Raw genomic sequence first — 13,523 nt, forward strand, 5'->3', positions numbered from 1 at the left:
CAAATCACTTCCCTAGCCCTGCTGACCACAGTGTTTCTGATGCAGGCCAGGACGATATTGGCCTTCTTGGCCAGCTGGGCACACTGATGTCTCACGTGTTCGTTTTTTCCTTCAGGTTGCTTTCTATGTGCATGTTTACTTTACTGAAGGAATCAGACAGTCCTTAACCTGAAGGAGGAACTTCTGGTCTAGGATGGCTCTCAAGAACCAAACCGCATTTTTCTTTTTCAGTAACAGAGTACTTGGTAAAGCATGGATGAAGTCTAAAGTGGCTGGTTTTCATCTCTCTCATTCTCTAGGGATGACACTGAGTTTGCAAGTTCTGATGGAAATTCGTTTTGTTCATTACTTATAATTACACTTGGTTATTGTATGTAGTTTTATCAGTAATGTGTTTCTTTCTGTGCTTGAAAACTTTCTGTGATCTCTTGCAAACTGATACCTCAGTGTAAGCAACAGCACACCTTTGAATAATATATGATTCTTTTGATATGTCTTTATTACATGTAAAACAGCCTTCAGAATAGAGAGTAGTTTAAAGTAACACTTCTGTATTCACTTTCAATCCTATTGTCATTAGAGAACCTGAAACGTCTTCAATTGCAAGTCCAGGTTGAGCACAGAGGTTACAAGTTTCCCTGATGCCTTTTCATTAGTTCTGGCTGTTCCTTGTAGTTTAACAGTTGTACCTCTGTGAAGCTTTTTCACCTGCGTTGGAGCTGTTTCTACCTTGAAATGTATTTTTTTGTTTTTAAGTACATTGTCCATTCCGTGGACAGAAAAGGAGGGAATAAATCTAAATAACCTTGTGACTTTCTAACCTTGAGCATGAAGTATAATTCCTGTATGTGTAAGCTGTATTTATTAGCAGCATTTTATGTCTACGTTGTCACATGTTAAAATACAAAGCCCAAGGTTAGTTATTTAAGTAAAGTTGATTTTCGGAGAAAGAGGAACTATTGAGCTCAACAAGAGAAGTTGTTTAGAAAGCTGAAAAATCAAGCTGTGGTAATTTGCCTGAGATTTTTTTTTCCTCCTCTTATTGAACTTTTTTTTTTTTTTTTTTTTTTTTTTTACGTCTTAAAGCATTTTCTAGAATGAAGAAGAATATCCTTTTTTATATGTAAGTAATGAGAGCTAGAGAAGGTAAGTATTGCGGTGGGCATCAAACAACAAGTCTGACAGATCTGAAAAAGTAAGGAAGGATGCCTACCTCCTTATGCCATACTTACTGGGGATAGTGACGTTTCCATTTTCTATAGCAAAACCCTATTCAAATGCTGCACATAGCTTAATTTGGAAAAACAGAGGAATAATGTTCAGCCAGAAAAAGTGGAAGATGTTTTGTATGGGTGCAGGAGATATGAAGGAAAGGGAGAAATCCTTAACATGTTGATAAAATGTCTTTTAATTGAAAGAAGTGTAAAGCTATAACTTTGGCACAAGTCACTAATATAAATGCATCAGATATTGAATATGCAAAATTATGAAATTGAGTATTTGGTATCTATTAAACATACAGACATATAAAATACTAGAGTAGTTCTCATATGGGGGAAGCAGCAATATTTGTGAATTCTTTGATGTTGAGTTTTGGTGACCAAAGAGGCCCAAAATGAGTTACTGTGAAGAGAATTATTTTTGCACACTCTCTGCCTGATTGAACACAACACCCAACGTTTTCAAGTCCACCTTTACTTTGAGAGAGCTTGTGCAAATGCTTTGCTGATTAAAAAGCCTTGATTTGTAAGCCTTGTAATTCATTGCTTTTGGCACTGAATTTTCTTATAACAAAGAGACTGATGAGCTTAGGTTATAAGAGTTGGGGCACTTTATGCTGAGCAATACAGAAGCTAATGCTATTACCTTCACAGATCTTTGGTGCTGGTGCTGTTGCAGTTGCCTGTGAAAGAACAGAACATCAGTTTTGGAGAAAAAAAAAAATTGTTCCTGGCATGGAAGGAAATAATATCTGGTTCAAATACATTTCACAAGGACACGATGATTAAGTTACACTAGGAAACACAGGGCACAAAGTACATTTTGTTTTTAATTATACATGCACAGTCCATTGAGAACATAAAGGAAATAACAAGATACTATCTGGATTATTTTTTTTTTCTACAACACTGATTTATGTGCAACAATTTACTGTAGCTTACAATCTACAGTTTGTGTCTTAGATTTAAGGTTTAGAAAAATTGCTCAGGCAGTCCCCTCACAGTCTGTTCCCCCCGTGCTACAGTCGGGGAGCCCCCTCCCTCCCACTGCCTTATCTCTTGCCAGGAAGTGGGTTGCTGAGGGCAGACAAGAGACAAGCTGCACTTCTACAGTCCTCTGGTTTATCTTGCTGTAGCCTGAGCTGGTTACCAGCTGTTATTATAGTCTGCCCAACTTCAGCCCTGTGGTTGAGGCCTGGAGTCACCCTTTCTTGGGACAAAATGACTTTATTTGTAGTGAAAACTACTGTAGCAGCCATGAGCGATTCAAGCCTTTCAAGGGATTTCAGAGATTTTAAGCTAGATACCTGCAGCAAGTTTTACTGACCTGCATGTTCCTGTAGGTGTATAGTCCAGATGAATGTAAGTGTATTTTCATAAGAATAACAAAAAGGACATTTGAAAACAAAAGTATCTACCAAATTTCGAATTTTTGCATGGGTGCCAAATGTTTTTAATTATTGACATACAAAATCAAGGATAAAGTATTATATATTTTAAACACACAAAATTATTCAGCTGAAGTTTCCCTCAACAAAGCAGACCGAGGAGTAGATTCAGCATGGAAACTTTCAGCTCTAACAGTTAGAGTTTGACAAATTTAAAAGCAATTGAAAGCAGGCTATTATAATAGGAAGTGCTGGGCAACCTAAATTGCAGGCAGGTCTACAAACCCAGCCTATAATTTACCGCATGTAGAGAGTAACTTTTAAGGGTAAGATTATAATTTATAAAAGTAGGTAGAAAATGAGTTTCTTAGTATGGTTTGTCGGTTAGAGTTGGTACTGATTAAAATATTTAAATATTTTTTAATGTCAAAGCTCTGGATTTAAACAGAATTATTATTATTTTTTTTACAACATCTGTTTCATTAGATTGTTTTGTATCATTTAGATTTTGGTCAGTGGTAAGACCTGTTGAAAAATTCCCTCCGACATCTAACTGAAATCTTAGTGGAGAAAATTATTACTTTTTAATAAATTATATTATTGAAATGCTTACAGAAATAGCCCATTCCATAAAAGTGGAGGTTTAATAGAACATTCAAATTTAGAGATTAATTTTGCTGTGATATGCATAAGATGTGTTTTCAGATGGCTATTGTACAGAATTAATCATCAGCTGAGATTCACTGACATAGCTCTGCTAGAAGTCAGTGGAGCTATGTTATGTGAGCTGTCTAGTCAGCTTGTGTTAGCAGAATAAATGAACTGTGAGGAGCATCAAATATTTAAATGTCTTCTAAGGTATCTCAGTGGTTAACTTTGAAAAGAGGAAATACAGTGTATTCCTATAATGGCCATTTACTTGTCCATTTACTTTGTCCATCACATTATGTAATTGATACATAGTAGGACTACCTCTGGTTTCTCAATTACACCTGAAATCTCACACTGTGTAAAGTGCTGTAAAACATAAACCTGAAAGATGTACAGATAACCTTTCTCCGTTAGGGAAGCTGCCAAGGCAATTATTTTGAACAATTGTGTGCTTACAGATTGATTGAGGTAACAACTGTCTCCCAGAAGCAAACCTACAACATAACACGACAAAGGCAGAGCTGGCAACTGTTGGTGAGAACAACTATTGACAGGGCTGCTGCTGCTGCAAGAAAAATGTGCTAGATATCCTTGTGGCTTCTCCTCTACACGTAACACTTGCAGACCTGGGTAGAAGGATGTCAGGCTGACAGATGCAGGTACAGATGTGTCTGACTTAGAAAGGAGCATCGTACTTAATGCCATGGGCTTACCAAATGACAACGGTGTGTACTTCATTGCAAGACATGTTGAAACTAAAAGTAGAATGACACTTGACTGTATAGTAATTATAGGAGTAAACAGGAAGGTGACTGTAATCTTTAACTTCAGAGTTAATCCTTCATTGATAATAAAATCTGATATCACGATGTTTAACTTTTGAAAGTGGAAACATAAAATGATATCAGCAGGACTATGAACTAGAGTAAATCAGATATTAGCGTGAAAAGTTAAGTTTGTGTGTGTTTATAAGCATGACATGTAAAAGGATGAGGTTAAACATGTTTATTGGCTGTGGGAGGGTGGAGGTAGGGGCAACTTTATTGGAAGGCTTGTTTTGTTTCCAGATATATAAGATTTTAATTTTATTTATCCTGGTGTAATGTGATACATCAGATAACCTTCTCCAGTTGTTCCAGGGACACTGAGTCATAACAGACCTGGGTTGTCCAGTGTGATTCAAGGAAGGCAAAAGTAGTTCCATTCCTGCTGCCAAAAGTCTTGCTAGGATTTTATTGGTGGAGCTCGTGGCACTGAACAAGAACGCCAAGTGGCATGCTGCAGGGAGGCAAGCACCCTCACTGAGGTATTGGATGGAATGGTCACAGGCTGCTCACAGCAAGTTATAAATAAATGAATCCTGAAACCTGTAGTCTCTTATTCTTTGGACTTCCTTAGTAAGTCTGTACCACTTTTGCGCACGGTGCATTTGTCTATTAGACATGAGTATTTTGAATTTATTTTTCATTTCTTATGACTGCAGAAGCTAGAAAGTTGTACTGCTAAGTAAACCAAAACAAGGTCCTCATGTGCTTCACTCAGATATTAAAACTTGAATTTTCAAGTACGCTTAAATTATAGACCAAACTTCATGCTTTAGTCATCTGCTTTTACATGATAAAGAGATATGTACTTTAATGGTATCTTTTTTAAAATCATACTTAGGTTAGCTTGTCATTTGGGACTGCATTTTAGTACCACCAGTGTAATTATCATATAGATTATTTACGCTCATTTCAGACAGCCTATGATTATTAATAGCTAAATTTGCTATTGCATTAGTTATTTCAGAAGTATCACTGAAACTATGATTTTACAATGCTTCAAAAGCATGGAGATGTTAATAAGCAACAATTAGTAAGGGTTGCTGTTTGCTGCTCACAATGTAAATATTTCTTCACGGTGCTGACATGTGAGTGTAAAAGATAAGCGTTTCGTTCAGCTCTTCAGTATCCACATGAAGATTTACCAGGAAGGTCTGAAAAAACAGCTCACTTCTTTAGCGTAAGCAACAGCCTTTCATTCTGTCATGCTTTATGCATGTATTTGTGATATGAATTGAGAAACAACCCTTGAAGAGCATTTCTTGTGGGCTTGGCTGAACTGAACATTGCTTTGTTGGGGCTGGGGTGGGTGGAAGGTGGAGGAGGAGGGCACAGAAAGGGGTACCACAGGCATGGTCCTGCTCCCATGTTAGTCAATGAGAATTTTGCCACAGAAATCGAAGCTGGGTAAGGCCTTTTGTGTGAAAAAGTTCAGTCCTGGTAAGTCACTTCTTATCATATAGTTAAGAAAGCAGCTCATAAAGATGCTGCATATCAGCAGAGATTTATAAATACAGGCTTTAATACACAAGCCAGACATGCAAATCTGTAATTTTTTGCAAATCTGCATGAGAATAGTTTGAGTTGGGGAACTCCGACTTCTCATGCCTCAGACACCTCTGTCTCGAGTCTAACTTCACAGAGAGGCTTATTGTCCTGGACAGAGTACAATGCAAATGCTACTGCATTTTCCAGTGTCCTCAGCAGGATGTTTCATGGCCACTTGGGCAATGCTGCAGCACTGTGCCAGGGGGACAGTCCTGACACAAGCGAAGATCCCATAGGGAAAAGAAGAAAGGAGGTGGTCATGTAATTGAAGAGTATATCGTCAAGGACATACACCAGTGGGTGTAATTATGGTTTAACGTAATTATGCACCTCCTAACCTTATGTACCTTAATTATAGCACCTCCTAAGTCTTTGAGTGCTTGCCTTGGAACTTGGTCTGGTGCAGCTCTGCCGGCCTACAAAACACACAACGGCTGTATCAGCTCTGACCCTCTTATGCTTCAGACAGTTACATGGTTAATGCAAACATCAGTGCCTTTTTTTTTTTTTTTCTTTCTGTTGTTTTGTTTGTTTATTTTTTGTATGTGTTTAACTTTTTAAAACCAGCTAGTGAAGAAATTTGGCAGACAGCTTAGAAGAAAGTAAAGCTGTTGCTGGGAGCTATGGCCATCTTGTTTTCCTGGGGAATGAGAACTATTCAGGAGGGCCCTGGGTAGCAGCTACAGAGCCCAGGAATCTTGGAAGCTTCTCAGCACATTTGGAGCAGATAGCATCATTTTGGAAATTATCCAAACCAAGCGCAAGAGAAAAGCACCGTCCCCAGCTACATTACCTACTGCTGAAGTCGGGTGGCATGACCATTCCCTTCAGCACCCTGCTTGGATGGTCTCCACCATGCATGCCCCTACCTACCTTTGTGGGAAAAAACCCTTGGCCTTCTCTGAAATGAGCTAGGAAAAAATGTGTGTCTCAAGCATGCATGTGTCTCAAGGGCTCTCTACTGGAATGAGGCTGCCCAGCCAGTTACGTCTATGTCATCGTTGTGAAAGCAGGGAAGTATTCCACCCACTGCAATGTTTTGCTTTTAATGGGAGAACTTAGCCTAACCCTCACGTTCATTTGAAAGCACTTAAGAGCAGTAGACAGGGAGACAGACTATGACAAATGCATCTGGATGATATAATCTTCCAACAGTGTTTCTACAAAGAATAACAAAAACTATGAGTAAAATGAACCCTTTGGATTCCAGCATCTCTAAGAGAAATTCCTGCACTGAACAAGCAAGAGAAGCAACTTTCTACCTCTCCCAGAACATTGCTTGTCATCTTAAAGGGTCCTGAAAATGCAAAAAACATGAGAAACAGCTGTGCAACAACACACAGCTTAAAGTGAAAAACAACATTTAGGTAACAGAGTGAGAGAGCACCGAGTGCTGTTGAATCTTGCTACCTTTTGATAGGGGGTGGGAGGCACAAAGGAGCCTCATTTGCTCTGCGGTGTGGTGGTCAGGCTGTGTGAGAGCACTGAAGGAAGGAGAGGATCCAGAGGGGGACTGATGTTCTGGTGCATAGGACCTTTCACTTACACAGCAGTGCTTTGTATGGGACTGCCCGGAGATCAGCTCTGTGGCCCAGCCCTGCCGGTTTGTAGCTCACAGTCTCACAAGGCCCTGAAAGAATGGTAAGAGATGAACAGAAGAAAATAATACAATTTTTATTGTGTTTTCATATTTGTTTATACTGCTAAAGTCCACTAGTAAACCAAGAACTCTGTTACAAAATTATGGACGTTATCTTCCCCCAGATTTCTTCAGAAAGTTCATCAGTTTCTTCCAAAAGTGCATCTTCTTTCTGCTAACCAACCGTAGCAAAAACCTGTCAGGCTGTATCCGGCCAAATGTTAATGCTGTTGGAAGCAGGGATAATTATGCAAACAATCACTTCACTGGCCACCGAAGGTGAGTTTTGCATCCAACCTGAAGGCACGCAGGCTATTGTGTTTCTAGCAAAGCGTGAAATTATGTATCAGAAATTAAAATTCCCTTCTAACTTCTCTGTTGGTAAAGGAGATGTTGCTGGGAAACGTGAGAGACCTTTGTTGGCTGTTGAAAAGCTGTAGAAGCTGGTGCAGATCACAGCATGTGAGCAGGTGCACTTCCTGCTCGGGTGAGAGGTTCCTGGTGAGCGTGATGGCTGGGCAGTGCTGCTCGGGCGAGCAGCTCGTTGTCTGATGCATTTCGTTGAGACAATCACAGATCATAAGGAAAATGCTGGCACTTAAGACATAAGAGCGTGGTGGCTGTGCAGCGTGTCATTTCAGGTTTCTTCCTCTTGAATATCCTGAGACTTGTTACCATGATGACTCCTTGCCCTTCCCCCTCTTCAGTTCCTTCTGCAAACTTTATTGAGCCATCACTGGGAGCTTCTCTTCACGTTAGTGCCCTTTCTTTCGATTCTGAATTAATTAAGGGTGAAACTGGAACAGTGACTCACAGCAAAAGAGAAGAGTTTCTTATTAGTAATAAGCAAAGAAGGCCACAAGAATCCGCTGTGCCACAGCTCCAACAATGCTCCCCTTTCTTGTGTCATTCCAACATTGATCATCTCCGCTGACTTCTCTCCAGACACTAATCACTACACTGATGAGTCTGAATTTGGACAGCTTCACTAGCTGGGGGGGACTTGGGGAGAGCTAATCTCCTAAGAGGTGAAATGCTAATTATATTGGTAATTACTTTAAAGCTCTTATCCCACTTTTGCCAATGTCCATTTCCATGGTAACAGGAGCAGGTACAGCAGCATTCAGCAGCTCGGAGCTCTTGGCTACGCCAGCGGTGGCTGAGGTTGGGAAGACGTTATACAAACTGCACTTATGGGTTTTACAAGACTCAAGCTATTTCTCTGCCACAGAAGAAATGTGGCAACTAACTTTATATATATATATATATATAAAAATCTAAAAAAAAATAATGAGATTATCTCTTTGTGAGCTGTACAGGCTTTTCTAAAGCTTTGATTTTACCCTTAGGTGAGCTGGCAGGTCTTCTAAAGGCTGGGCTCCAGCCAGAGTCCTCAGGGAAAATTCTGTCTGACTCAGCAACTATTTTTTTTTCTGCAGCCTCTTGGGCTGAGAACAACAGCTCTGCCACTTCCTGACTCTTGGGCCTTGTCTGCTAGGCAAATTTCAGAAAAGAAATTCCCACTAGGGCTTCAAGCGTGTCTGAAATTGTAAACAGACTGTATCTGGACTCTTCTGTCATTGACCTGCTGTCAGTGTTAAAATTATTTCAGCAACCATCAGCTGCAGCAAATTCCTAGGTATTTAAGCTTTTAGTATGCAAATTTTTTTTTTTCTCCCACACATTGTAAATACAAATTGTTTATGTATTCTTTATGAAACTGACATGATTTCAGATTGTGGAGACTTGTTATTCATGTGCCAGGCAGAACCAGTGCTCTCCCTGGCATTTCTGTGCACTGCAGTGGAACTTCTGATCTGATTTTAGTCGAGTCGTGAGCAAGAGAAAAAATCGTAAGGTATTCTACTCTCTGCCTGGGTGAGCTTCAGAGCTCAAAACAAGCTCCAACAAGAGCACACCAACAATATGAGCAAAAAGTTTTGGCTTCGCAGACAAGTACCTTTATAGGGTGTGTTAAAAATATGATATCATAATGAAATAAGGATCACAAGTATTCTGTAATATTGATTCCTTTTCAATTTTTCTAGAAATATTAACATCTAGAAATATTTTTTTTTCCTGTGATTAACACTGGGCTACTTTTAAAAGAAAGTTATTTGGTACTTAATACATTTCTTTTTGTTTGATCTAAATTAAGCTTGCTCAGTTGTGCAATTGATATTAAATTTCACTCTTAAGCAAGTCTGCTATGCACAGTAAGATTATATCTATCCTGTTTATTCAAAAGAAGTAAATAAGAACAATAGATTAATCCCAGATTAAAAAAAAAAAAAAAAAAAAAAAAAAAAAGGAAAAAGAAACAGAAAAAAAGAGAAAAAGGGTGTATGATAATTTAAGGAGGAACTGGATGGTCATCAGCTTTGAAAATCTGACTTAACTTATGTCAGAATGTAGGACCTTAATTATTTGCATTCATTATATTTATTTCCTTTTAGTCTTGGCTTTATTTTAATGACACAGCATCAGTTTTGTAACTCAACATATATAAAATTAATGATAGTTAATGTATGGGTGTGTTTTATCTTCCCTAATTTCAGGAAAAAAAAAAAAAAGAAAAAAAGAAAAAGATTGATTTAAATTCAGAGGACTTTTCCATGCTAAGAGGTATCTCAAAACTGTGAGTTATGATGTCCTCTGCCCGGTAAAACCCTTAGCATACTAGCAAGGATTAAAGCTCAAGTGATGGATCACAAGAAAAAAAGGAGCCTTGGGCTGGCTAGCAAATGTGGGGACAGGAGAAGGAGTCAGAATTGTGCCTTCATGCAGTCCTCTTCCTATTTTACTGACAAGTTACATGGTTACTAATCACAGCTAGTCCCTGTATGGGAAAGGGAAAGACACTCTTGTTTGCAGGATGTTTATGCTATAGAGCCAGCCTGCTTTCCTTGGCTCCTTCCTCTCAGTGAAACAAACCATGTTATTGAGTATCAAAGTTTGATGGCCTGTGTACATGGACACAACAGTATTAGGCTAAAACATCTTGTGCCATCCTCTTGTCCTCGTTTGGCTTCTTGTTATTTTGCTAATGCCCTTACACATGGAGTTAAAGGCTACTCCTGTGCTTTCTGTGTGGTTGCACATTAGCTGCAGACTGCTTTGTCGGGCAGGGCATGCCCGTCTGACAAGTGCTCCAGCTCTGTAGGAGTTCAGCTACAGCAGAGGAGGTTTCTCCATTGGTTGTCTTGGTCATAACTTCTTTAAAGAGCTTTTTTTTTTTTTTTTTTTTTTTTTTTTTTTTTCCCTGGGAAACAAAACATGGGAAAACTAAAACTGTTTCTTTATAAATCTCCACAAGTGCAAAGACAACAAGTCTACCCTGTGTCTGAGCAGACCAGCTGCAGATCCTGATGCTCCATCTCCCAAAAACTCAGAAAACTCTCTGCAGTTGGAAAACAAGCGGGGTAAATGAGAGCGCATGATGTTATTTTACGTCCTCACAGAGAGATGGCTGTCATCCAATTTTCCCTCACAGAGAAATTTAGCAGAGCTTTCGGACCCAGTGTCTCGGGTAAACCAGGGATAGCATACTTAAAAATATCTACATAAAGAAATAGCAGAGTTAAGGATGTTTACCTTAATTGGGTTATACAGAAAACAAAAATGATCTCAAAATGAAATCTGAAAGAAAAGCATTTCTGACTATATAATAATATATAAATACGAGTATAATATATAAGGCTATATAATAAATATAAATAACATATTCTGCTATTCTTCAGTTGTCTTCTATGGAGAAGGAAAACAATTACTGTCTGGAGACACAGTGTCTAACAAAACAAGCTTGCATACAGCTGGGTTGGAGGAATGGATGGCTGGTCTGGTTTGACTGACACCTGAGACTTTTGTGCAGAGTATCTGATAATTTGACAGACTTGACTCTGAGTCTCTGTGTTCAAAAGCAGAATCATAGAATCATAGAATATCCTGAGTTGGAAGGGACCCTTAAGGATCATCAAGTCCAACTCTTGACAGCGCACAGGTCTACCCAAGTTCAGACCATGTGACTAAGTGCACAGTCCAATCTCTTCTTAAATTCAGTCAGGCTCGGTGCAGTGACCACTTCCCTGGGGAGCCTGTTCCAGTGTGCAACCACTCTCTCTGTGAAGAACCCCTTCCTGATGTCCAGCCTAAACTTCCCCTGCCTCAGCTTAACTCCATTCCCGCGGGTCCTGTCGCTGGTGTTAATGGAGAAAAGGTCTCCTGCCTCTCGACACCCCCTTACGAGGAAGTTGTAGACTGCGATGAGGTCTCCCCTCAGCCTCCTCTTCTCCAGGCTGAACAGGCCCAGTGCCCTCAGCCGTTCCTCGTACGTCTTCCCCTCCAGGCCTTTCACCATCTTCGTAGCCCTCCTCTGGACACTCTCCAACAGTTTCATGTCCTTTTTATACTGTGGTGCCCAGAACTGCACACAGTACTCGAGGTGAGGCCTCACCAGCGCAGAGTAGAGCGGGACAATCACCTCCCTTGACCTACTAGCGATGCCGTGCTTGATGCACCCCAGGACACGGTTGGCCCTCCTGGCTGCCAGGGCACACTGCCGGCTCATATTCAACTTGCTGTCTACCATGACCCCCAGATCCCTCTCTTCTAGGCTGCTCTCCAGCGTCTCATCGCCCAGTCTGTACGTGCAGCCAGGGTTTCCCCGTCCCAGGTGCAGGACCCGGCACTTGCTCTTATTGAACTTCATGCGGTTGGCGATTGCCCAGCTCTCCAACCTATCCAGATCCCTCTGCAAGGCCTTTCCACCCTCATTCGAGTCCACAACTCCTCCAAGTTTGGTGTCATCAGCAAACTTGCTCAAAATGCCTTCTATTCCTACATCCAGATCGTTTATAAAAATATTGAAAAGTACCGGCCCTAAAATGGAGCCTTGAGGGACCCCACTGGTGACCGCCCGCCAGCCTGACGCAGCGCCATTCACCATAACCCTTTGGGCCCTGCCCGTTAGCCAATTGCTCACCCATCGTATGATGTTTTTATTTAGCTGTATGCTGGACATTTTGTCCAGTAGGATCCTATGGGAAACCGTGTCAAAAGCCTTGCTGAAGTCCAAAAAAATCACATCAGCTGGTTTCCCTTGGTCTACCATACGGGTGATCTTATCATAAAAGGAAATCAGGTTAGTTAGGCAGGACCTACCCTTCACAAACCCATGCTGGCTGGGACCAATGACTGCTTTGTCCCCCAGGTGCGCCTCAATACGTTCGAGAACCATCTTTTCCATGATTTTACCAGGCACTGACGTGAGACTGACAGGCCTGTAATTGCTAGGGTCTTCTTTCTGACCCTTCTTGAAAATCGGCACAACATTTGCCAGCTTCCAGTCTACCGGGACCTCTCCAGACTCCCAGGATCGTTGAAAAATAATTGAGAGAGGTTCCGCGATGACGTCCGCCAGCTCCTTCAGAACTCTTACTTAGAAGTAGGGGAGGCTGATGGAAAGTGGTGACAATGCAGGACTAAGTGGAGAGAGAAGAGCGTGAAAAGCAAAGATGTGCTTTAGTGAGGTGGAAAAGCTTATGGGCCAGGGGGATGGGAGAAGACAGGACCTCTTCTCAGCACGTGATGCTGAGTTCAGCACTTCAGAGAACAATTTCCTTACACTGGCACTCAGGTGTAAGTTCCCTTCATGGAAACAAACCAATAAATGCTATCTAGACCGATCACAAATGAGTGAGATCTTGCTCTGCCCACACTACAGCTGGTACCCCAGTGAAACGTGATTCCCCTGTTTGTATTTGCATTCATTTGTACCTCCAGTAATGAGGCCCTTGAGCTGCTGTGTGCTGTTGACAAAACCTGAGCTGCTTCTGTCCTTGAGTTCATTCTCACAGAATCCTTTTTCTTCCTTTCTTGCCTCCTTGGATGCATAGCATTTTGTACCTTTTAGAGGAAGCTGTGCAACCACCTGTTCTTATTGGCAGGCTGAACTGGCAAAATAAATCTTTCTCATAGGCCTGTAGCTGCTTTACAGGGAAGAAAACAGCAAAACATAGTCATGTTGTGCCCTTACCTACCCCTGAGCAATGAACTGCATCATTAAAGGCTTTTGGAAGGCAGGTGGCATGCCAAAGTCCATGCAAGGGCTGTGCCAGGCTGGATAGTTTTGAATGGCCAAAGAAAGAGTGTGTGATCCTATTTTTGCAGTTCTGCCAGTAAGCTATTACCATAATGTTTAGATGTCACGAGCCTGTGAGTGTGGAAACATATCCGGTTTATCAAGCCGAACCGC

Source organism: Anas platyrhynchos, chromosome Z (assembly GCF_047663525.1).
Source record: "Anas platyrhynchos isolate ZD024472 breed Pekin duck chromosome Z, IASCAAS_PekinDuck_T2T, whole genome shotgun sequence".
Taxonomy (NCBI): Eukaryota; Metazoa; Chordata; class Aves; order Anseriformes; family Anatidae; genus Anas; species Anas platyrhynchos.